This window comes from Petaurus breviceps, unplaced genomic scaffold (genome assembly GCF_028583685.1).
Source record: "Petaurus breviceps papuanus isolate PSGF00001 unplaced genomic scaffold, PetGlider_PUasm1.0 567, whole genome shotgun sequence".
In the NCBI taxonomy this organism is placed as follows: domain Eukaryota; kingdom Metazoa; phylum Chordata; class Mammalia; order Diprotodontia; family Petauridae; genus Petaurus; species Petaurus breviceps.
This window is the reverse complement of record NW_027186383.1, coordinates 9,834,863-9,858,947: the sequence shown is the minus strand read 5'-3', so window position 1 is coordinate 9,858,947 and position 24,085 is coordinate 9,834,863. Positions and strand designations below refer to the sequence as shown.

At 52.4% G+C, this 24,085-nt stretch overlaps 3 long non-coding RNA genes across 3 annotated transcripts in view; 1 reads left to right on the top strand and 2 right to left on the bottom strand.

The window, feature by feature from the left end:
* LOC138173281 (uncharacterized) overlaps positions 1-6,988 on the bottom strand; it is a 12,354-nt gene extending 5,366 nt beyond the window's left edge. The window contains exons 1-2 of the long non-coding RNA XR_011171359.1: positions 6,813-6,988; positions 5,461-5,595 (exon numbers count right to left, since the gene is read on the bottom strand). This is a non-coding gene — a long non-coding RNA (uncharacterized lncRNA). The remainder of the gene's footprint in view (positions 1-5,460; positions 5,596-6,812) is intronic.
* On the top strand, positions 2,404-6,269 carry LOC138173280 (uncharacterized). Its single transcript, XR_011171358.1, has 2 exons — positions 2,404-2,665; positions 5,904-6,269. It is a non-coding gene; the product is annotated as an uncharacterized lncRNA (long non-coding RNA).
* Positions 6,989-10,071: 3,083 nt separating the features above from the next.
* LOC138173277 (uncharacterized) overlaps positions 10,072-24,085 on the bottom strand; it is a 35,957-nt gene continuing 21,943 nt past the window's right edge. The window contains exons 2-3 of the long non-coding RNA XR_011171356.1: positions 11,422-11,563; positions 10,072-10,705 (exon numbers count right to left, since the gene is read on the bottom strand). This is a non-coding gene — a long non-coding RNA (uncharacterized lncRNA). The remainder of the gene's footprint in view (positions 10,706-11,421; positions 11,564-24,085) is intronic.

Below are 24,085 nucleotides of genomic sequence, written 5' to 3'. Positions count from 1 at the left end.
CTCTCCTCCCTTCCTCTCCCTTCCCCCTCTAACACAATGTAAACCCGTTAATGGCAGACTATTTCATTTTGGCTTTTTATCCCCCATGCTCAGCACAGGGCCTAGCAATCAATCAGTTGCCATTTCCTAAGAGCCTACTACATGCCAGGTACTGTAATAATTGCAGGGAATATGAAAAGACGCTAAAGTCAGTCCCTGCCCTCCAGGAGCTGACAATCGAACGTGGAGACAACATGGGAGACAGAACCAGCAGGAAATAACGATCGGTGTGAGACGCTGGACTTAAGATGGGTTGGGGAAGGCGCTTGGCAGGGGCGGGATTTTAGCTGGGACTTCAGAGAAGGGCCTGGGAAGCCAGCAGGGGGAAGGAGGAGCAGCCGGGGAGAAAGCCCAGAGCCCATGACGGAGGGTCTTGTTCCTGGACCAGCCCGGAAGCCGGTGTCACTGGATCAAAGAGGATGGTGGGGGAGGCAGGTGGAAGAACACGGGGAAGGTAGAAGGGGCCAGGTTATGGAAGGCCGTGAGTTCCAAACAGAGTATTCTGTAATTGATGCTGGAGGCCAGAGGGAGCCACAGGGGTTTCTTTAGTAGGGGGTGACTTGCTCAGACCTGGGCTTGAGGAAAATCATTTTAGTGACTGACTGGAGGATGGACTGGAGTGGGGACAGGCTTGGGAGAGGCAGATGTGGAGGATGCGCCCAGTCTCAAGTCAGGACTCATCTTCCTAGGTTCAAATCTGGTCTGACACTTACTAGCTGTGTGACCTTGTCACTTCACCCTGTTTGCCTCAGTTTCCTCATCTGTCAAATCAGCTGAAGGAGGAAATGGCAAACCCCTCCAGCACCTTAGCCAAGAAACCCCTAAGTGGCATCATAAATAATCATTGAGCCCCACCAACACTGGGAGAAAAAAAGAAAATGTGAGCCTGGGAGGGGCCTGGGGCAGCCCAGGTGAAGGCTGGTCACCCAGGGAGGCACAGAGCCAGGAAGGAATAGGTGAGGAAGGTCTCCTCCCTTACCCAGAAGTGGGGATCTACATTGCCAGCTGGTTTGGAATCAAGCGCCTGATTTGGGTGAGGGCAGGCAGCTCACCTCTGCTGGGAGGGAGAACTTTGTCCCTTCCTTGAAAAGGGAGATATCAAAGTCAATGAGTGCCTTGGCTTCAGGCTCCCCAGGGAAAGCTGGAGGGGAAGCCCAAGGGTGGCTCAGATCTCCCGGCATCATGCAAGCGCTCGGAGACTGGAGACCACCAGGGCTCCCGGGGCCAAGGACCTGGTGCTGCTAAGAGATATGCTTAAAGGGGCCTCCTGGCAAAAAGGCTCTCCCCACGCTGCTGGGAATTTGTCAATTAGTCACACTGACTGAAATTTCACCAATCAGAGATTCATTTGACTTAATAAGCCTCCTTTAAAAAGCACCGCCCTGCCCACCCGCAAGGTTGGAGAAGATCAGTCATTCACCCCTTACTGTGAATTAGTCCATTCAGATGCCTTTTCTTCTAATACCCAGCAGATATCCGCCCAAACTGAGGGGCCTAGAGTTGGAAAGAGGAGAATGTGGGGGAGGGGAAGGCAATCTTGCCAGTTGGGGCACATCTGGGGAGGGCAGCTGGGCAGGGTGTGCCCTTGGCATTTAGAGGGCAGCACATGGGGTGCCGGGAGGAGCCTGGGGCAGGAGTAAAATGGGAAAAGGAAAAAACTGCCCACTGGGAAATGTGGCCTACGTGGCTGCCCCATCCAGGTGGGAACTGGAAGGCCCGAGAGCCTGGGGGAGCTCGCTGCTGCTTCTGTGGTTCCCTTTGGAAAGGTCACTTCCCCAACCCCTTCATTAAAAATGCTCAAATCAGCCCTGCGTATAAGCTCGTGGGGCGGGTTACCCGGTGTGCGCATACATTTGTGGGGAGTGTGTGTGCGGGGGTCTACTTGTACACGCGTGGGGAGGGTGTGTCTAGAAGGAGCCTGGCCCCGCTTTCTAAATCCTCTCTGTCTCCATTCAGCTCCAGTACTTCACTAGACCCTAAAATGACAGTTCCTGCCCTCAAGGCGCTTATACTCTGGGCTGTCGGGAGGACCTAAAATGAGGGGAGTGACTTTTAAGATGTAGCTTCTTGATGAGGTGAGAAGCCCCTGTGCAGTGGAGAGTGGCCTGAGTCTCCTTTGAGCACAGTTCCACTTTGGGGACTCACCTTCCCCTGGAGCTTTCTCTTTGACCCTTAAAGACTGTGGTTTGACTACGAGTCAGTTCATTCCCTTGGGCTATACCCTTGCTCTGGTACTTGGCCTTTTAAAAGGACATGGGGGGGAGACCGAGAGGAGAGACAAAGTCTGAAGCAGGTCGGAAGCCCCCTCTGCCTCTTCATGGCCCTGCTAAGAGAAGTTCCTCATTCGATCCCTCTGGCGGGCTTTCTCTCTCCAATAAAGTGAGGGGTGGCCCCCGCCACCGCCTCTAAGCTAGGCTCTTCCACCCACTGGAAAAGCTCCCTACTTTTGCTGCATGGCCCCTTTAAGCCTGCTCGGAGATGAAAGGCTCTGAGGAAACAGATGCCCTGGGGGCAGCTTAGCCGGGAAATGATAATGAACTGCAGCTACGGTTTCTTCAGCCCTTTATGGATTTCCAGCTTCCTTACTACAACCCCAAGAGGTGCTAGCAGTTTTGCTGTTTTACAGGTGAGGAAACTGAGGCTTGAGAAAAGGGAGCAGGTTGGCGAGGTCTCCTTTGAAGCCTGCAGAAGGCTGTGAACCACAGGGAGGGAGAGGAGGGAGCGACTCCCGGGGTGCTGGGCTTCCGCTCACACAGTTAATGGGAATTTGGGACACTAGAGAGCCTTAGGACCATCTTTAGAACTGGCCAGAGGTTAGGCACGGGGGAGGGCGGCCTTCACTTTGATGGGATGGTGGCATTCTTGCACACATGAGCAAACAGTCACACACACCCCCTCTAGGTGGGCCTTTCTCCAAAGATCAAGTGAGGGGAGTTGAGAAGCTCCAATTAAGCCCAAATTACAGAAGAGAAAAACAAAGTGAGAGGACTTGGAAGCTAAAAGATCTGAGTTCAAATCCTGCTCCTGACCCTTGCTAGCTGGGTGACCCCTGGTCAAGTTACGAAAATGCCCTGTTTCCTCATCTGCAAACAGTGGGGATGATAAGACCTTTGCCTCCCTGGCTCATGGAGGTGCTCAAAGAGGAAGACAGGGGAACCTGGACCTCTGACAGAGAGGACCCTCTGAGACCGTTCAGTCTGATCTCCCTCGTCACTGTACCGATGAGGGAACTGAGGCTTCCTCAAGGTCACAGAGGGAATCAGTTATGGGCTCCAAAGTCAGTCCATCTTTCCACTGTCCTGAGTGGCATCATTATCCTAGAGGGTGACAAGCAGCTGAAGGGTCTGGAGGTGATGGGTGGGGTGGGGGGAGAGGGTCTTTTGCAGACTAGTGGGGCTCCAGGTAGGCTGAGGTACAATGGTAACTAGCTCCATACACCAGGCAATAGAACCCTGGAGAGACTTCCCTTGGGGTGGGTTGGGAAACACCCACACCTGCTCGACATTTGGGTGTTTACTGCACAGCCAACCCTTCCAGACTGTGGAGCAGAAACAAACTAGGAAAAGACACATCTCTTCCCCAAAAAGAGTTAGCCTGCTGTCCCTCCCCTCCACGTGCAGGAAACGAGGCATCATGGCTGTGCCCCTCCCCATCTCTGCTGGGTGCCACCCCGGGACCTCGCCCCTTCTCTTCTCTGAGCCTCACTTGCTTCTCTGTGAAACAGGGCCATCACTTTCAGTTCTTAACACTGTTTATGGCCAAATTCTCTGACTCCTCCAGCAAGCCCCTTCCCGTTCCTGCACCTCAGGAGGATGGAGCCATCTCCAGTCCCTGGAGACCTCCAAGGGACCTTCTAGCGCTAGGGCCATCCCAGACAACCTCAGGGCACTGAGAGCTGGACACTGGCTCTGAGCAGACTAGGGCACGTCAGTGTCTCCAGACACGGCTGGACATTGCAGCAGCAGCACAACGGCCAAGGATGGGAATGCCCAGGGTTTAAGAAAGTCTGGGACTCCTTCCTTCTCGTTCTTTTTTTGTTCCAACTAAGGCCCTTTAGGTGGAGAGGGCAACTTGTTTGAGAAAGTACCTGTGAGTGCCAGCACCCGTCATTCATTCATTCGCTCATTCATTCATTCATTCATTAGTTTATTTATTCAACAAGCAATTTGTTAACTCCTTCTCTGTGCCTTCCATGGAGGGTGAAAAACTCAGGCCGTGACCTCAAGGAGAATTCTTCTCCCCAATCTTCTATTGGGGAGAAACCACAGTCACCAGGTTCTTACCTGATCCCCTTTAGCAGTCCATTAAGTGAACAAAATAAGTCCAGATTACAAGAGTCCTGGGGTGGCTAGGTGGTGCAGTGAATAGAGCACTGCCCTGGAGTCAGGAGGACCTGAGTTCAAATCCAGCCTCAGACACTTACGGTACCTAGCTATGTGACCTTGGGCAAGTCACTTAACCCCAATTACTCTGCCTTCCCCCCTCCAAAAACCAAAAACAAACAAAACCAAACCAAGAGTCCTGTTACATTGAAATACAGTGAATATTTTTTAAAAACCAGTTCATGGTCCCCGGGGTCTAGAAGACTTGATACAGATATGGAGAAATAAGCACAGATTAGATACAGAGCAGACACAAAGTAATTTCCCCGGGAAAGGCTCTAGCACCTGGGGAAATCACAGTAGGCCTCCTGGAGGAAGTGATCAGTGCTGTAGATTCCGAGAGGAAAAGCATTCCAGGCATGGGGCACAGCCTGTGCAGAAGCATGGAAGCAGGAGAAAGAATGTGGCAGAGAGGGGGCAAGGGGCCAGATGGCCTGTGGTCCGGCTTGGGTGAGGGAGAATGCCCACAGGCAACAACCGTGGAAAAGGGAGGCAGGAGGCAGACCAAAGAGAGTCCTGCCTTCTGCACCCAGGGCAGGGATGAGTCTGGCCAGAGAACTGCCCCAAACCCAGGCAATAGGGAGCCACTGAGTCCTTGAGCAGGGGAGGAATGTGGCCTCGCGTGAGGAGGACACTCATCAGCCCCAAGAGTCACCTAGTTCCTTCTCTCCCAAGCTCCTGAGGACAACTGCTTCTCATAGACTCCCACACACTATACCCTGATACCCCCGTACCGCACAGCCCCCACACATACCCATACACCTCACTCTTATACCCTCTCACACCCACACATCCCACAGAGGGAAGGCTCCTCTGGCTTTCACCCCCACAGAGGCACTACATAAGGAAGTGTTTGGGGAAATGGGGGTCCTCATCTCCACCATCTCCCCACTTCTCACCAGCCTGAGGCATAAGCATACACATACATACTTTCAGTTCTGGCTTGGCAGACCTGCAGGAAGCACTACTTGGGGGTACCAGAGGGGCTTGGGGTGATGGACATGGCTTGGAAAGGGTTCTGAGAATGCTGGGCACCAACCTGGTGGCTGCCCCCAAATGGCAGAATATGCTGTGGAGAACCTCCTGGGGTATTGGAGATTGGAGCTGGCCAGCACCTCACCTCAGAGGCTGCTGTCTCCTTCTCGTCACAGAAGTGGAGGCTCAGGCAAACAGCCTGTGTGAGTCACACAACAAGGAAAGTCAGGATTAGAACCCAGGGCCTTGGACTCCTAAGCATAGCCCCATTTTTGTTGTTTCTATAGTAGAATAAAACTGCTTGTTACTTGCTAATTGTTCCCTTCCAACACACATACCAGCCTATCTCCATTCTCCACAGACACTCCCCCTGTTGGGAGGGGGGGGCAGCCTCAGGGCCCCTGAGCCTGGAGGAGGGAGTATAGGGTGGCCCTGGGCCAGCTTTGGAGAAGACAAGACTCTCCATTGGTTCCCTTATCTCTCTGGCACAATCTTTCATTTCTTCAGGTGGAAAAAGAGAGGAGGGGATAGTGGATTCTGAGCTGGCCAGAGCCCAGGTGCTTGCAGTGTCCACCCTGGGGCTGCTGGGGAGATGCCAGGGCTGGTGAAGACTCGAGGGAGGCCAAGATGAAAAATGCCCAGGCACAAAGGAACTGCCCACCCGGGGACACACAGACCCAAGGCTCTTTCCCTCATCTCCCCCATCTCCCCCCCCCCGCCCCCGTTCTGGAGAGGGGGTGGCCCCGCTGCAAAGTCTCCTATCTACCAGACGATAATTTCCTTATGGAATCTTCCTGAAACAAACCAACCCAGGCAAACTTAGCCTATCTTGCTGCCCAGCTGTTTTTCCTGTGAACAGGAAAATGCTCACAAGTACAGACTTTTTTCTAAGATCAGCAATCCCCCCCTCCTCCTGCCCCATTATGTGCAAAGCAGCCTCAAAGCCCCCTGTCCAAGCATGAGTCTCTCCACCACATCTTTTCTCTTCTCTCTGGTGCACATGGACACCCCTTCTGTCCCCTTCCATTAGGTGGATGGGCTGGGAGCCCCAGGGGGTGAGACACTTCTGCCCATCTGGGATCTGCTGCCAGTAGAGGCTAGAATGACTTCCTGGACCATTTACTGAGCACCTACTGTGTGCTCAGCAGTGCACCTGGCCAGCCTTCACTCTGGGCCCCATCCGTGTAGGATGGGTGAAGAAGGGAAGGAAGGAGGGGCAGGGGGCCCTGAATCTGTGCTCAGGAGGCAGAGGGTAGGGGAAATCCTGATCTGGGGAGCCTGTATTCCAGGGAGGAGGAAGGAGCAGCGGGGGGGGGGGGGGGGGTAATAAGAGGGCCCCCTTGGGCATTTTTGGAAAATGTAAATTGCTGTTAAAAACCCCACAACCCTGAAAAAAAATAATAAGAATAGTCTAACCTGTCGGTTCAGGAAGAGGGGAGGGACAGCCACGCCCACCTCACTTCCAACTCAAAGTGCACTGAGCCCCAGCTCCCAGGCTTCACTGGTTTCGGTCACACGGGGCTGCTCCCCCCCCCCCCATAAGTAGAGTTAAGTCCCTGCCAGCCTCCTCCCCCCAGCACACACACACACACACATTCATTCTCTCTGTCCAGCTGAGTGGAATGGGAACAGACAGCCCTTTGTTTCAATCGCTGGACTGACTCACCCCACACCTCAGTCTAGGCACACTGGGCCTGGATGAAGCTGGTGGCTGAGGGTTCTGGCCCCCCTCCCTAGACTGCCAGGGAGAGCTAGAAAGGCATTTTCTCTGGGGAAGGATCATGGCAGTGTGAGCTGGCAGGGGGCTTAGAGACCCCCCCCCCCCATTTTCCAGGCCCAATCCCCTCATTTTACAGGTGAGGAAACAGATCCCTGGACAGGTGAAATGACTGAGACCGAGGTGTGAGGAACTGGATTTGACCCCAGGTCTTCTGGGAGGGCTGGGCTTTGTGAAGGAGGAAAGAATTCCTCAGGGAGTGGGGATCCCCACCTCCAGGCCTCCCACCTGGCCCCTTCTCTCCTTGTGGGATCCTCCCTCTGGACTTCCAGCTGTCCCCTTCAGAGCAGTTACTCAAGGGTTTGCTCAGTGGGGTCTGGAAAATGGGCAGCCACTTTGGCCGGCCAAGGCCTCAGTCATGCCCCTGGGCTCAGAACATCCCCCCCCCCTCCAGGGCAGCCCTGTCCTGTGTGTGAGGCTTCTTGTACAAACAGGCCCCCCTCAGCTGTCCCCTCCAGCCCCCAGTGACGCAGCAGCCTGGACAGGCGGGGGTCCGCACCCACACTGCCCAGGCTGGGCACAGGACGGGCACAGGGCCCTGGCAGCCAGCCCCCAGAGGGCGGCTACAGCCCTGGTGCTGTCTTCTGGGGGAAAGCAGCAGGCAGGGGGTCACTGAGGAGCCCACTGGGGCCTCCTAACTAAGGGGACGCCAGCCGAGGGCCCACGCGGGGAGGAGCCAGCGCCTGCTTTGTGTGAGCATTGGGGGGGGCTGCCAGGGGCCCAGGCCTGCCTCAGTTTCCTCATCAGTGTAAGGGGGAGGCGGTGCTGCCCACTCTCCGTGTGCCCCTGGCACCTCCCTGACCTCGAGGTGCCCTTGGCTGAGCCCCGCACGGGGTGAGCATGGGCGGCACCCACGGGACACGCAGTGGGGGCAGACGGCACAGGGACACTCGCCCCTTCCCAAGCCGGTGGACAAAACGTACACAAACCTCCCGTGGACGCAGACACCCACGCCCATGCACAAGTCACAAGGGCCCGGCCCTGTTACAAACACAAAAGATACGATGGGCACAAGCAGCCACGCGGGGGGGGGGCACGCACACACCTGCGCAAAGCCCACGCGAGACACAACACCGACACCGGACCCCCGCGCGCGCAGACTCAAACGCACGCTGAGCACACACAGCAGCATTGCGCAGGCGCACACCTGGGGCCACAAGGACACAAAACTGACAAATCGCACGTCCCCAAGCGCACGACGCGCGCGCTCCCCGCGGGGGCCAAGCACGCGCACGCACGCAGGCCGCGCCGCCCCCGGCCGCCCTTTGTCGGGCCCCAGTTCCGGGCCGGGCGTCCATGATGTGGACACCACGCGGCCGGCGCCGAGCCCGAGCCGAGCCACGAAATGGCGGACGGGGGCGGGGCCTGGAGGGGGCGGGGCCGGGCGGAGCCTGAGGGGGCGGAGGGAGCGGCCGAAACCCGACACCAGAGGCTGAGCTCACCACCCTGCCCACCCCATCCCCCGCCCGCGCGCCTCCGCCCTCTCCCTCACGCACGCGCACAGAGATCCCTACACAAAGGGCTAGGGGAAAAACACGGAGTGCGCCACGAGGCGAGAAGAGCGACTGCGCAAGACGGAGCGAACTGTGGCGGGTGCGCGCGCACCTGCGGGGGCGGGGCGGTGCTCTTCCTCGCTCCTTCCCTCCCCCCACCCTTAGTCCTCCAACGGTCGTAACGGCTCCTGCAGAGCGCGCAGCCCGCGGGGTGGGGGAGGGGCGGGAAAGGGCGGGAAGCGGGAGCCCGTGACGTCACGCAGCCTATCTCCTCCCCCGCAAGATTCGCGAGGGGCGGGGCGGGGGAGTCGTGGTGGCTAGAGGCCCCCTCCATTTTACACTTCAGGAAACCGAGGCACCAGGAAGTCCTAGCCTCGGCCCCCTCCCCCCATGTTCCAGAAGGGGAAACTGAGGCACAAAGAGCCCCCAGGAGCTTAGATTAGGAGCTGGAGTGGCCCCTCCGCCATTGCAGATGGGGAAACTGAGGCGCAGGCCTAGACTGCCTGGGCACACGGCACTTCCTGGTGTTTGCCTCGGGCACGCGTGGTTTTCCCCGGAGCGGGCCCTCCCCTGCCGCCCGCTGCCTCGGTTTCCCCGTCTGTACTGCGGGCGCAGAGCCGCGCGTGGAGGGGGAGCCGGGCCTGGGCCTGGGCTGGCCGCACCGTCCCCGTGCCCGCTTCGGCCCGGGGCAACCCCCACGCTCCGTGAAGCACCGCGGCCTTCCCGGTCACCCGGCCGTGTGGCCCCACACGCGCAGGACGTGGAGCAGCGCGCACTGACGCCGGCGCCACCGCGGAGAGCGCTCCGGGCAAGCCGCGGGGCCCAGCTGGCTCCTCTGAGCCCCGAGGGCAGGGGCAGCGCCAGGAAGGGGCAGCGAGCCTCCGGACTGTCCTCAGAGGGCGGACCGCGAGGGACGAGGGGGCGCTCGGCGGGGCCGGGGCTCCCTGCGGGGCCGGCCCCCAGCCTCAGAGCCGCTGTTCCGGGGGGTGGGCACCCCTTGATTTCCCTGCTCAGTGATGTGCAGTGACAAGGCCCGGTCAGCGCAGCTCCCACTCTGGAGCCGAGAGAGGAAGGCTCCCATTCCCCTCCTGGGCTCCGGGTTGTGGGAGGGAGGACATGGGGGCGACAGCGCCCCATCGTTCCCCTTGCAGACACTGCGCTGCATGGCCCAAAGACGGGGCTCACAGGCTCCCCTGCACCCGGGCCTTCCCCTCCCAGGGCTTCGCTTTGCACGAAGAGCTGCGTTCAGTTCCTGCCACGTTTTGTGTGGCTTCTTTATCCTTATATAATTCTGTAGCCCTTACAGTCCAAAAGACCCAATTTGGTGGCCAGCCACCTCGGGCTCACTGGTTTCATACTTGTGAGTCTTACTCCCCAACAAGCAAGACTTTTTTTCATTTCAACATTTATTAAATTTCACTGGTATCTGGGAATCCAAAGACACTCTCTGTATGATCTTTTATTATCACCAAAATGCAAAGTGCTCTGGAGCACAGAATGCTCCCTCAAAGACAGAGCTGCCCTCATGAAGCTTACAGTCCAAGGGGAGGGGTGAACAGCCCCCACACAAATAATTGTTACAGAGGAGGGCCTGCTAACTACAAAAGAGGTATGGGACAAAGGACCTGGAGAAGCTTGGGAAGGGAAAGATGGCTTTTATTCAGTTAGGGAGTGAGAGGGAGAGTCACAGGAAATGGTGCTGAATTTGGACCTTGAAGGAAGAAAGCTTGGTACTTCAACATTTGGTGATAGTGGGGGAGTCCCAACTACCAGAATCAGGATGTTCCCCTCTATGTGGTAAGCGATGGAAGGCTGTAGAATCATTGATGAGCACAGAGGAGAAGCCTGATCAGAGAAATGGGTTAGAACAACTCCTTGGCAACGGGGGTGAAGGCTGGATCCGAGACTGGTTGGAAGGCTGGTGCCGCATGAGTCCAGGTGAGAAGCTGAGGATCTGTACCAAGGTGGTTCCACTAGAGCAGAACAGACCCAAGAGGATTACTAAGGTACAATCGACAGGGCTTGACCATTGATTGGGTCTAGTAGGAAAGAGAATGGCAGAATTCACAGAATTTCAGAGCAGGAAAAGACCTCGGTGACCAACCAGTCCCAACTCATACCCCAAAGCAATCCCTCCTATGACATCTGTGATAAGCAGAGGCCTTCTGTTTGAACAGCTCCAGAGAGGAAGACTTTCGCTACCTCCTGAGGCCAATTGCCCCTTTGAGCAGCTTTAAACTGTTAAGAAAGTAATTTCTTCTGACACCAATGCACTTTGCTACAACTTCTCTGCGCCCCCCCCCCCCCAGTTGCTTCCAGTTCTGCTTTCTGGAGTCAAACAGAACTCTTGTGACCTTCCCACTTTAGCTTCTCCTTGACCCTTCCCATCCTAGTCACCATCCCCTAGACTCTAGTTTACCGATCTCATTCAGTGTTGACAGGTCTTACTAAATTGTGTATTCTGGTTGAGGCCTTTGCCTGCCCAGAGGGCCCTAATTTAGGCTCAGGGGATCAGGGGCAGTAAATCATAGAATCATTCCTGCAGCCTGAGATTCTCAGACACTAGAACTGGCACCTACCATTAGGCTAAACTGCCTGTGGTTGTTTAGTTATTTTTCAGTTGTATCTTTGCATCTGACTCTTCATGACCAAATTTGGGGTTTTCTTGGCAAAGATCCTGAAATCATTGTCCATTTCCTTCCCTGGCTCATTTTACAGTGAAAGAAACTGAAGCAAACAGGATTAAGTGACTCACCCAAGATCACACAGCTAGGAAGTGTCTGAGACCAAATTCGAACTCAGGAAAAGAAGTCTTCCAGACTCCATGCCCAGTGTTCTGTATACTGTGCCACCTAGCTGCCCCTGAGGTATCTGCAATGACTCATTCTCTGAGAATTCTAGAAAAGTAACATTTTAGTGTGTAGATGAATATGGAAATTCAGTTCAACAATTGTTATAGGAAATGTTCAGAAGTGGGAATGGCTTCTAACGAGGGTGATTAAGGAAGCCTCTTGGAGGAAGTAGGATTTGAGGTGGCCTTGAAGAGTTGTGAAGATTTCAGATGGGTGGAATTGTTGGACCACTTAGGGAAGGGAGAGATAAGGCTCAAAAGGAGATGGGGAGCCCTAAATATGAGTGAGCTTCTGGACTTTGGCCTTTATTCAATAGACAGTAAGCTGCTAGAACAGTGAGGCTTAGTATGATGCCTTCACCTTCTGATGCCAGCTGTGGCACTCTCTGGAACAGCCCCCACCTACTATCCCTCCCCATGGCAAGAAGGCTGCTTAACAAACCAAGGCAGGGGTTATTTGGGTGCTCCGTAAAAATCCTAGAAAGGACCTTAGAGCCCGAGCCCTGCATAAAGCACAAGTATCCCCTTATACTTCCCTAGCCTGTACTTGAACTCAGCCACAGGAAACTCATTACCCGTTTTTTTTTTTTCATCCTAATTACTTGGAAGCCCTTCCTTGTGTTGAGTTACAATTTTATCCAGTTGTTTTCACCAGGAGACCTTTGGGTCCTCTTCTGGGAGCCAGAGTGAGTCTGACATGTGCCCCTCTCCCCTCCTTTCCTTCCTGTGACAGTCCTTTAGCTTTTCAAATAGAGCATCAGCATCTCTAGCTGCCTCTAAGGGCCTCCTCTGCCTCTATCGATCTCCAAAACTGAACTTACCCCTGCCAAGCCTGCGCCCTTACCCCATCCCAACCCTGGCTTAATCAGCTCTTGCTTCTTTCTGTCTTCACTCCTGGAAGTGGTGCCATTATTCTCCTAGATTCCCATGTTCAAACCCTCGGTATTGTCTCTGATTCTCTCCTTGACTAGGCAGTCAATTACCAAATCCTGTTCACTCTATCTCCATCTCATTCTTCCCATTCCTCTCATCCTCTCTTCCAGCTGCTGCCATGTTGGTAGGGACCCATTACTAGCCATCCTGATCATTTTAACAGCCTCCTAATAGGTCTTACCTCCACTCTCTTCTCCCCAGACCACCCTTCCTAATGCTGCCAGGTTTTTCTTTCTTAGGCATGTATCTGATCATGTTTCTTCAACTCTCAAAACTCTTCTGTAGCTCCCCATTTCCCATGGAGACAAAGTTCAAATTCTTTAACTTGGCATTTATTGACCTTCACAATTGGTGCTACCCAATGTTATTATTACATTATTATTGTCAGTCAATCAACAAGTACCTACTATGTGCCTGTCATTGCACTGGGAACTAGGCATACAAAAACAAAAGCAACATCATTTTTTTTTTAAAAGCAATTGCGGTTAAGTAATTTGCTCAAGGTTACCCAGCCAGGTATTTCTGGGTGGGTGCTAAGTGTCTGAGCCCGGGATTCGATCCCCTGGTCATCCCGACATCTTAACTCGCTGTGCTACCTGGCCGCCCCAGGCAACAGAATTCTTGCCCTCAAGGAGCTTGCATTCCATTGGAGGGATATAACATGTTCAGAGATGAGAAAAGACACAAACACACACAGAGATGAGGATGCTGGCAACAGAGGGTCAGAAAGGGGAGAGTGAGGAGGTCCAGTTTGTGCTGAGTCAGGAGATGAAATGTCCTGTCAGGGGAACAGCACATACGTTGGTTCTCCAGACCCCAGGGACTATAAAGTACAATGAGCCTAGATAGGAAAGATATCCTAGAGCCAGCTTTTAAAGGGCTTTAAATGCCAGGCAAGGATTTCTGTTTTATCCTGAAGGCAATGGGGAACAGGTGAAGCTTCATGAGCAGAGTAGTGACTAGGTCAGACCTGAGTTTTAAGACCATCCCTTTGGCAGCTCTTCAAGGGATAATTTTTTTTTTTTTGCTTTTTGGAGGGAAGTTGGGGTTAAGTGACTTGCCCAAGGTCACAAGGCTAGTTTTTGTTTTGTGCCTGAGGCCGGATTTGGACTCAGGTCCTCCTGACTCCAGGGCTGATGCTCTATTCACTGTGCTACCGAGCTGCCTTCAAGGGATAATTTTGAAGAAGAGGAGGACTAGAAGCAGTGAGACCATGTAGGAGACCATTGCAGTGATCCAGGCCAGAGGGACTGAGGCCTGCTGGACCAGAAGACGATGGGCACCAAAGATGCTGAAAAGGGGAAATTGACAAGACAGCAACTGATGGGTTCCAACAGTTAAAGGAGAGTGAGGACATGAGGATACCTCCTAGGTCCTGGATCTGGAGGAGGAAAAAGGCCGGTAACCTGTCAAAGGAGATGCCTTTGACAGAAATGGGAAAGTTCAAGGAAAAGGCAGATTTAAGGCAAAAGACAAATTCAGTCTGGACATGCTGAATTTGAGATGCCTCTGTGACTTCCAGGTGGAGATTTCAAGCAAGCAGTTAGGAATTTGAGAGCAGGGCTCTAGGGAGAGAGGTGAGCTGGATGTTTAGATGTGGGAGTTATCTCCATAGAGGTAATCACAGAATGCATGGGAGCCAACGAGATCTCTAGGAGAAACTCTAAAATTCAAAGAAGAGAGGGCCCAGGACAGAACTCTGGGATATCTATACCTATCCATAACAGTAGGATATTGGCTTAGAAGGGATGATCAGTCTTTAAGGGAGACTGGGAAGGTTCCATCCAACAGTAAGAGAATCTTGGAAGCACAGTCTCCAAACCCAGGGAAGAGAGCCCCAGGAAGAAGGAGCTGCCAATATTGTCAGATGTCCAAGGGAGGTGAAAAAGGGTGAGTACTGAGAAAGGTCTTTGGGTTTAGCAATAAAGACACTGCTGAAAAGCTTGGAAACAGCACTTTCAGCTGAGTGGTGGGAAAGAAGACAGATAACAAAGGGATGAGAATAAGAGGGAAGCAAGGAAGTGAAGTGAAGTGGGATGCAAGGAAGTGAAGGGGAACAGACAGGTTTTTTCCCCTAGGAGGTAGGCTCTGAAAGGGAGGAGAGATACAGGAAGATAGCTAGAAGGTATGCTAAGGTCAAGGGAAGATTTTTTATAATGGATGTATTTGTAGGAGTTGGAAAGAAGCCAGTGGATAAGGAGAGGTTGAAAATTAAGTAGATATGGGATGGCCAGGTGGCTCAGCAAGTAAGAGCACCGGCTCCAGTGTCGGGATGACTTGGGGATCAAATCTGGTCTCAGATTCTTATCACCACACCCAGAAATAACTGGCCTTGTAACCTTGAGCAAGTTACTTAACCCTGATTGCTTAAAAAAAAAAAAAAGAAAATTAAGTAGATAGGAAAGAATTGAAGGGACAAGCTCCTGGGAGAGATGGGAGGGCATGGGATCAAGAATACAAGGAGATGCTTGGCACTGCCAAGAAGGTGCCTCATCCTCCAGACTGGGGCAAAGGAGGTCTGAGCTGCAGAAGCAGCTTGTGACAGCTGGTTTCAATTTTTAAGGAAAGTAGGAGGCTTGAGGTAAGTTTTGGATGTGCTGCTGTGGGGAATGTGATGGAGAGCTGGTTCAGAGGGAATAGTAAGAGGGATGGCTTGCAGAGGTGAGGGGCGCGGGGAAAGCGAATGATGTAAATTTGTAGTAGACCTGGTCAACATGGGGATATGACTGTCCAGTTGGTATTCATCAGCACTTAAGCTAGATCAAAGAAAGCAGATGTGGGGAAGCGATCCAGGGTTGGTGGTTTAGAGACAGGATGAATTCATCCACCCATCCATTCATCCATCCATCCATTTATTCATAAGACAATTGGACAAGGTATTTAAGGGTCATGGACTCTGTATAGCTGAACTCGCTAACAAAAGGACTGAGATTCTGAAGGGAGGAGAGTGAGGCCAGAGCAGGGGGGACAGCCTTGGAAAGTAGAGAGGGGTTCAGGGTCTCTAGGTTGTGATGGGCTCCAGAGGGTTGAGGAAGATGGAGATCTGGAAGGAGAGGAGGTTACTCCAGAATTACAGCTCATGGAGGTGGAGCATTTGTGAGAAATGAGGTCCAAGGGATGGTCATTCCTGTGTGTGGCAGAGGTGGCAGAGATGAAAGAGATGAAAGCGGAGGAGGTCGATCAACATGAGCAATGTTATTTGAAGGTTTCTCCTACACATGAGTTGGAATTCCCAAGGACAAGGGCAGGATTTGAGGTGGAGAGAAAGGCAATGAGCCAGGTACTAAAGTCCTTGAGAAGGAAGGGAGATTGACCTGGGAGCCTGGAGAAAATAGTCACCAATTCACTTCTTAAGAAACTGCCAATGTTCACTTTGCTAGAGTTATACATTAGGGTGGAGTGTACCTGAAAGTGGCATCAGGAAGCCATCCTTCCTGTCCCCATTTGTCCCCAGGCTTGGGGTGGGGGTGAAGGCACCTGAGAGAAGGTCCCCAGCTGGAGAAGCTGCCCCAGGGTACAGTATCTGCAGTGAAGGGGCACGTTTCTGTGACTCAGGAAGATGGAAAGGGTGTGAAAAGAAAAGGTCTGATAGAAAGGCTGCTAGTTCAAAATAATCCGAAGCTTCTCCAGAACACAGGGGGAGGGGGGCAAAGCAAGGACCCCAGAGGCATAGGGCTGGCTTGGATGATGAGGCCGGGGAGACCAAGGAAGGGATTCACTATCCCAGGGCTCCAGAGAGCAGTCTGAGGGCAGTAGATTGTGAGGTTGATTTGATTAGTATTCCCTAAGCAAGAGAGGGGAAGGGTGTTGGATGGCTGTATGTAGGAGGGTGGCGGCAGAACAGATGGCTAGCTGCCTCCTCTTTGTTAAGTTTCACCTACCCTTCAATCCAAGCTGGGCAGCACTGTCCTGGGGGAGTCCCCAAGGTCAGTGCCCTCTACTGCATGCTGCCCCCAAGCCAAACCCAGCTCCTTGCTGTCCTTGGATTGGCCCCACACTTTCTCTCCATTTCTGCTTCTACCTAGGCTGTTCCTGTGCTAGGAATGAACTCTTCTCTCCCCCATTCCTTCATGTTGGATTCCTACCCATTGTTTAGAATCCAGGTCAAATGCCACCTCTTCCAGAAAGTGCCTTTCTGTGTGTCCCCTCCCCCTCACCCCAATGCCCAGTCAGTAAGTGCCCAGCCTGGAGGCAGGAAGACTAATCTTCTTGGGTTTAAATCTGGCCTCAGACACTTACTAGCTGTGTGACCCTGGACAACTCATGCAATCTTGTTTGCCTCAGTTTCCTCATCTGTAAAATGTACTGAGAAGGAAATGACAAACCATTGGAGTGTATTTGCCAAGAAAACCCCAAATGGGATCACAGAGAGTCAGATTTGACTGAAAGGACTGACCAGCCACATTGGCATATTGCCATCTCCTCACCCCCTACCCCCACTGGAGTGAAAGCTTCCTGATTGAAGGCAGAGACCTGGCTTGTCCAAAGTTCCTATCTCACCTAGAGCCTGGGCCCTTAATAGATGTTTGCTCAATGCAATGCAATCGCCTTTATCTTTTCCCAGGCAAAACATCCCCAGTGCTATTAGCTGAAATCTGGGATTTCGAGTCTCTTTCCCTTCCCAGAGGGGCAATGAGGTAAAGCACTGGGCTTGGAGTCAGGAAGAGCTGAGTTCAAATCCAGCCTCAGGCAGGTCCTGTGTGACCCTGTTTGTCTCTTAACCCCATTTGCCTCAGTTTCTTCATCTGTAAAATGAGGATGGTAACAGTACCTCTGTCCCTGGACTGTTGTGGATCAACAATTAGGGTTGTCCCTACCCATCGTAGGAGGTACATTAATGCTGGCTCCCTCCTTTCCTCCTCCTGATGCCCTCGGGGTCACAGTTCCCCTCCTCAGTGTTCAGCCTCCAGAAGCCAGCTCGAGCTTCTCTCACTTCCCTTGTGCTCTCCAAGCTCCATGGCGTTAGCCATGTCCTGCCGTCAGCTCAGACTCAGCCAGCGATCGACTAAAAGCTTGACTTTCATCGGCTGCTGTCTTGGCGTGTGACCCTCTCCTGCATTTCTGAATGTGATTTTGGAGCATTGGGTGCTGAGGCCCCCTCCCTCCTACTAGATCCTATATTTCTTGGGGGCAGGGACAATTTCAATCCCTGTTTGCTTCCTCCACTGTTCCTCGCACCATGCTTTGCACAAAGTACTCAATAAGCAGTTCTTAAATGGATGTTCTTAATGAATCTGCCTCTGAGTCCAGAGGACATACCTGCCTGATGCTAGACTCTCTTTGAAGTCTGAACTCTATTCCCAGCCTATTTCCTCATGACCAGAATTGAACCCTGAACTCCAACAAGCTCTGGTCTCACTGGTTTTTAGATCTTTGGGTGCTGAGCCCCGAATCACATACTTCTAGCACCTTCCAGTCCAATCTGGACCACTGGATAGCAGTGCCCACCCAGTATGGAGACACCAACCATGCCCTACCCGTGTGCCCTGGTGCTCATTGATCTCTCAGCTCTAAGTCTGGCAGCCTCCTTAGACTTGGCACCTCACCCATGCCCTTTCCTTGGGCTTAGCAGCACACATCCTGGTCTAGTTTTTCCTCTGAGACTCCCAGGAAACAGTTCTACCAGGTCTGCTGCATGGACACCTGGGATGTAAGGGGGAAAATCTTTATCGATGCCTTTTGTTTTGAATTTTGTACTCTCCTCCCTTCTCTCTTGCCTCTGCAGCTTTCCTAGTAATGAAAAAGTTCAACAAACCAAGCCACAGTAACCTCATCTGACCAGATGTGCAACATTCTCTGCCCCTGGTCCCCCACCTTTCCAGGGAAAGCAGGGAGGTGCCCGGGACCTGTGGCTGACTGCATTCCAGGGCTATTGCCCAGGCTCCAGATCGGATTTCTGGGAGTGTGTGGGGCCACGGAGGACCTGTCTCGGTTACTCAGATCGGGGCCTCTCCAGTCCTCTTCTCTTGAGTAGGGGCTGAGTTCAATGGGACAGACATTCGTCAAACACCCATTTATATGCCAGGCATTGTGCAAAGGGCTGGGGATTCAAAAGCAACCCTGAGAACAGTCCCTGCCCCCGCGGCATCCGCCTTCCTCTGGGTGTGATCCAGGGCAGCCTTCCTGGCCCAGGCTTAGAGGCCTGGGGACTTCCAGTGCCGTGTTCCACTAGCAGGAGGGGGAGCAAACTGGGCAGAGTTTCCTCTCGGGTACGGGGATTACAGCCTCTCAGTTGTTGCCCTGCTCTACCAATCATCCTGCCCCTTCTGCAAACTTAGGCCTCCACTCTCCTGAGAAGCAACAGCATCAACGGTGACCCCTTCCCCTTTTCACTCCTCTCCCCCATAGTTTTCATTTAGGGGTGTGTGTGTGTGTGTGTGTGTTTGTGTATGAAACACGTATCTTTCAAGTATGTGCATAGTCCTTACTCCCTATGGATCCCTTCCCTGTCAAAGTCCTGCAAAGAGTTGTCTACACTTTCCGCTTATACTTCCTTATCATCCATTCTCCTTCCATCACTCCTTCACCCCCCATCACTTGCTTTTATCCCACCTCTCCATTGGAAGAGATTTCTCCTCATTGCCTCTTCTGAACACTCATCCTCCTTGACAAGTGCTTGGCAGTGCTTGGCATTGCTGACTACCTCTTTCTTCCTGGTACTAGTCTGTACCAGGCAGGCCCACTGCACTGCCTCTGATCTGTCTTCTGCATTGGAGGGGGGACTTGGTTCATCCCTTCCGTTTTTAAGACCATGGATGGGGAGCATCCTTCAACAAGAGAGTGGTCCTGAGACCCAGGCAGCCAGGCATGGTGGAGGTGTCTGCAGTTACAAAAGCTCAGCAGTCGTGCCCATGATCCCTGAGTAGCAATTCTGAATCTCCAGCTACCTGTTCCACATCTGTACCTGAGTGTCTTTGCAGAACCCCATTACTCGATATGACCTAAGCAGAATTCATTTTCTCCCCTCTTCCCTATTTGCCTTCTGCCCAGTTTCCCTGTCTCTACTGTTGATGCCACCATCTTCCCAGCCTTGAAACCTCAGGGTCCTTCCACATTTCCCTCCATTAACCATCCATATCCAATCAGCTGCCAGATAGCTTCATTTCTGCCTCCACAAGAGTGATGACCGGCTCCTCCTAGACACACTCTCCTTCCTTCCTGGCTTTTCATGACATGACTCTCTCCAGGTTCTCTGACATCTCATTCTTAGCCATATTGCTCCTTCTGTTGCCACCGGATTTCAGTGACTCTGGAGGAGAGAGTGAGGTTGACAACTTTTCTTTTCAAAGCTCTTCCTCGCTTAAATCCAGTTCACTCAAAAACAGAGACATCACGCTCATGATGTAATTTGTCCTCTTCGAGAATGAAGGATGAGGGGCAGCTAGGTGACAAAGTGAATAGAGCTGACTCCTGGAGTCAGGAGGACCTGAGTTCAAATTCGGCACTTGACATTTACTAGCTGTGTGACCTTGGGCAAGTCACTTAACCCCAGTTACCTTGCCTTCCCCCCTCAAAAAAAATAATTTAAAAAAATGAAGGATGAACAACCCCTACTTGGGAGTATCATTTTTATCTGGAGCCCTCTCTCCCCTTTTCTCTCTATACCCTTTCGGCGATCCGACCATTTCCCGGGGGTTTCATTCCCACAGAAGATTCCACGTGTATATTTATCTAGTTGTATGTTCTAGTCTGAGTTCCAGTCCTGAATCACCACCTGTCCATTGGACATCTACAGCTGGTCATTCAAACTCAACATGTGTAAAGCAGAATTAATCATCTTCCCCCGAAGCCCAGCCCTCCTCCAGAGCTCTCCCTTGCTGTGCAGGTCTCGGATCCTATCACCTGACTACTCGAGGTCGTCACCACCCCCTGTCCCCTCCTCTGCCCAGTCTAATCAGTTGCCATCAGCAGTTGATGAGCCACCCTCTCTCTACACGTGTCTTGTAGCCCCTCCCCTGGCCATCAACCTGGTTCAGACCTTTACTTCTCACCCCCTTGATGGGCACCATTTTCTAATCTGATTCCTCCCTTCCAGGCTCTTTTTTCTCCAATCTACCCACACAAAGTTGCACTAACCATGTTATTTAAGCCTAACCTGTTTCTTTCTTGTCCCTCGAGGACACTGTGTTGCCACTAGAATAAAAGACAAGCTCCTGGTCTGGAGGCCCTGTCGACCTTTCCCAGGTCATTCCACACCATTCTCCTTCACAAATCCTGTATTTTGGTCAAACTGTTCCACTTGCAGCTCCTCGAACTCAGCATTTTCCTTCTTGCTGTCCTGGCATTGCATGGCCTCCTCCCCAGGTCTAAAACTCACCTCGTCTCCTGAGCACCCTCATGGCCAGAATTCTCTCCCTCGTTCTTTCTTTTCCTCTCTCATTCTTATATAGAATCAGGTCTAAATACGAGGGCAGAGACTGTCTTTTGTCTTTTTAACCCCAGAGCCTAGTAGAGTGTCCTGTACACAGCAGGTGCTTAATAAATGCGTGTTGGATTGGACTGACTGTAAAAAGCAGAGGGCTAGAGCCACTCCCACTAATCAATAACTGGTCATTGGTTGAGAAGAAACGATCCAGGTATAAAGCGGCTTAAAAGCTGAATCCTATGAGGTGCCTTTGGCCAGTTGGACCTACACTTCAGAAAGAAATGATCTTGGCTCTCCTTGGTCCAACCCACATAGGGCCATTTTCCCCTTGTCTATTTTCTCAGTTTGCTGAGGGAACATGTTTACAAATGGGAGCCGCTAACTCCTCAGCTGGGATATTTGTGGAGTGCCCTTCTCAGGGTGTCTGGGGTGCCATCTTCAATTGGCACTTTATGTGGGCTGGTGTATCTCTCCCCCAGCCCAGACATGGGCACAAAAGTCATGTTTTGTCTTTCTGTTCCCTGAAGAGCAGGGATCCTGCAGATGGGGTGGGGAACACTAGCCTGTGCTTATCTGTGGGTGGCCAGAGCTGGAGCTGGGGGGGATGTGTCAGTGACCAGGGGCAGTGGCCATTTAGCTGAATGATTTTGAGACCAGATGATCGTCTACTCTTGTCTGGAGTGACTCGAGGTCTCCCCCCATCTCTTCTATGATTTGGGCAAGGAGATGGCAGCCTCTTACTTTCGAGGAGTCTCTCAACCATTTCATGTTCTGCCTACACAACACCCTGGTTTTTTCCTTTCTACATAGTGCAGGCAAACCGTGAGCCAGAGTCTGGCTGTCTCAGGAAAACATCCCAGATGCACTTTCATCACATTAGACTATTGACTTTCTTGCAGGCCAGCTTCCTCCTGTGTTCTCCTTAGGTGAGGCCTCAGATGAGCTCCATCTCTAAAATAGCCATCATGGATGCCCCAAAGTACCAATTGGCTCCATAATAAGGAGCTCCCCACCCCCACCCTGCACATAGACTAGCAAGGCTCTGCAGTGAAACCCTGGGGAGCACAGATGGGATAAGCCCATCCTGGGCCAGTGAATAAAGCCCTTGTCCCCCAGGCACAAGACTCACACAAAGGGAGGCTGGAGGGTGGAACACCAAACAGCTGCAAGGATTGGGTCAGTCTGATCCAGAAGGGCCCCAGAGGCCCCTGTGCCTGGGGCAGCCAGAGACTAAGTGCATCATGGGAAATCTCCCTCCTGGAAGAACCCTCCTTTTAGGGGGCTCAGCCGGGCTTCCTGATCTTCCTCACTAATTGCTAGTGCCTTCCCCTCCCAGCTCATATGCCCTAATATTTATTTTGCTTGAGCTTATATTTCAGATACTTTTATTTGTATTCTGCAGAGTATAAGCTCCTTGAAGGCCAGGATTAGTTCATTCTTGTCTTTGTTTCCCCAGTGCCTAGAACAGTGTTTGGCACATGCTAAGGGCTTGTTGATGGATTGGTCCATTTACCAAGCCTTGGGGGTCCTGCTTGGGGAGTAGCTGTGTGCTTTCACGGATGCTTTTACCCAGTTAGCCTCTCCCATTCCTCTTGATCAGCCCAGCAAAGGGTGGAGTGCAGGGGAAGTCAGGATGAGAGTGGGTCTTCAGAAGTAGATTCAATAGGGCTTGGCGTCTGCACAGTAAGTGAGAGGGAGGAAGCCAGGAGCCTAGGGAGATGGGAGGATGCCTTCCTCACACCCCTACCACCAGCCTTGCCCACGACGGTGATTATGAGTATGTTGTCCAGTATTTAATAGCAAGCGTGTGTTTGTGACCAAGTGTAGACACTGACCCTCAGGTGCTGCCTTGGGACTTGGAGCAACCCCTGGCCCAGAGGGCAGAGTCTAGTGCATTGAACCAGCAGCCTGGAGAACAGGGGCCACTTTGTGCTCTGAGAAAACTGAAGGAACGATTTGGATGAGTTTGGGGCACTGGCTGCCTGGAGAGCGGCAGGGAGAGCCTTGGGTGTGATGCACGGATCGCTGGCCATGGGAGCAAAGGGCCTGGGTTCAAACTCTGGCCCTATCACTTTTCAGCTGCATGGCCCTGGCCAGATCACTGCCCTTCTCTGCACCTCAGTTTCCCCTATCTGTCAAGTGACTAAACGATCTCCAAGATCTCTGCCAGCTTGTCTATTCATCATTTGTTATTTTTTCCTGGGCCTCATCTCTCCCTTGTTACAGCCCTGGCCCACTTGTTAATCATGTGAATCGCTTTCTGAAGGATATGGGAGTGCAGGGAACCCTGGGCTTTTACTTGCTTTCCCTTAAAGAAGGTCCAAGTACTTTTCATCTGTAGTGAAACAGAATGGGTCAGTGTGGGAAGATGAAGTCTGGGGCTGTTGGTACATATCACTGGTGCGTGTACGTGGGGGGCAGGGTTGCCTTCAATGAATTGGCAGTTAGAAAGCTGAGTGGCATAGATCCTGGGTTTCTCTACAACAGGAGTTTCTAGGCAGCAGCATCTGCAAGCTTCCCCAGGCCTCCCTTCTCGCAAGGCCTGGGAATCCTCACCAACCTGGAATTTCCAGAATTGGGTAATGGAACTGGAAGCCTCAGTGGCCATCTACCAACCACATTAAACAAGCATTTTTAAAGCCCTGATTGATTATGTAGCCAGCACTGGGCTGGGGTCCGAGGATTCTAAGACAAAAAAGAAACAGTCCCTCCTCTCGAAGAGTTTCTGTTCTACAGGGAGAGAGACCACATGTCCCTCTACATAGATACAGAATGATTCCAAGGGGGCTTTAGGGAGGAGGCACCAGCTACTGCTGGGGGGTGACTTCATGGAGAAGGTATCTTGAAGGAAGTAAGGGATCCTATAAGGAGGGAAAGAACTCTGGGCCTAGGGCACAGCCAGGACAAAGGCCCAGAGATGAGAGATGAATTGCTGTATGTGTGGGAGTAATGCATGATGAGGTTGGAAAAGGAGGTAGGGCTAAAGAGTTTTAAAGGCCAAACAAAGGAGCTTATATTTGCTCACAGAAGAACTCAGGAACCACTGGAAATTATTGAGGAACTACTTTTTTTTTTTTTTTGCTTTTTGGAGGGCAATTGGGGTTAAGTGACTTGCCCAAGGTCACATGGCTAGGTTTTTGTGTGTGTGTGTGTGTGTGTGTGTTAAGTGTCTGAGGTCGGATTTGAACTCAGGTTCTCCTGACTCCTGGGCCGTTGTTCTATTCACTGCACCACCTAGGGCCCCCCCCAACTACTCTTTTTTTTTTTTTT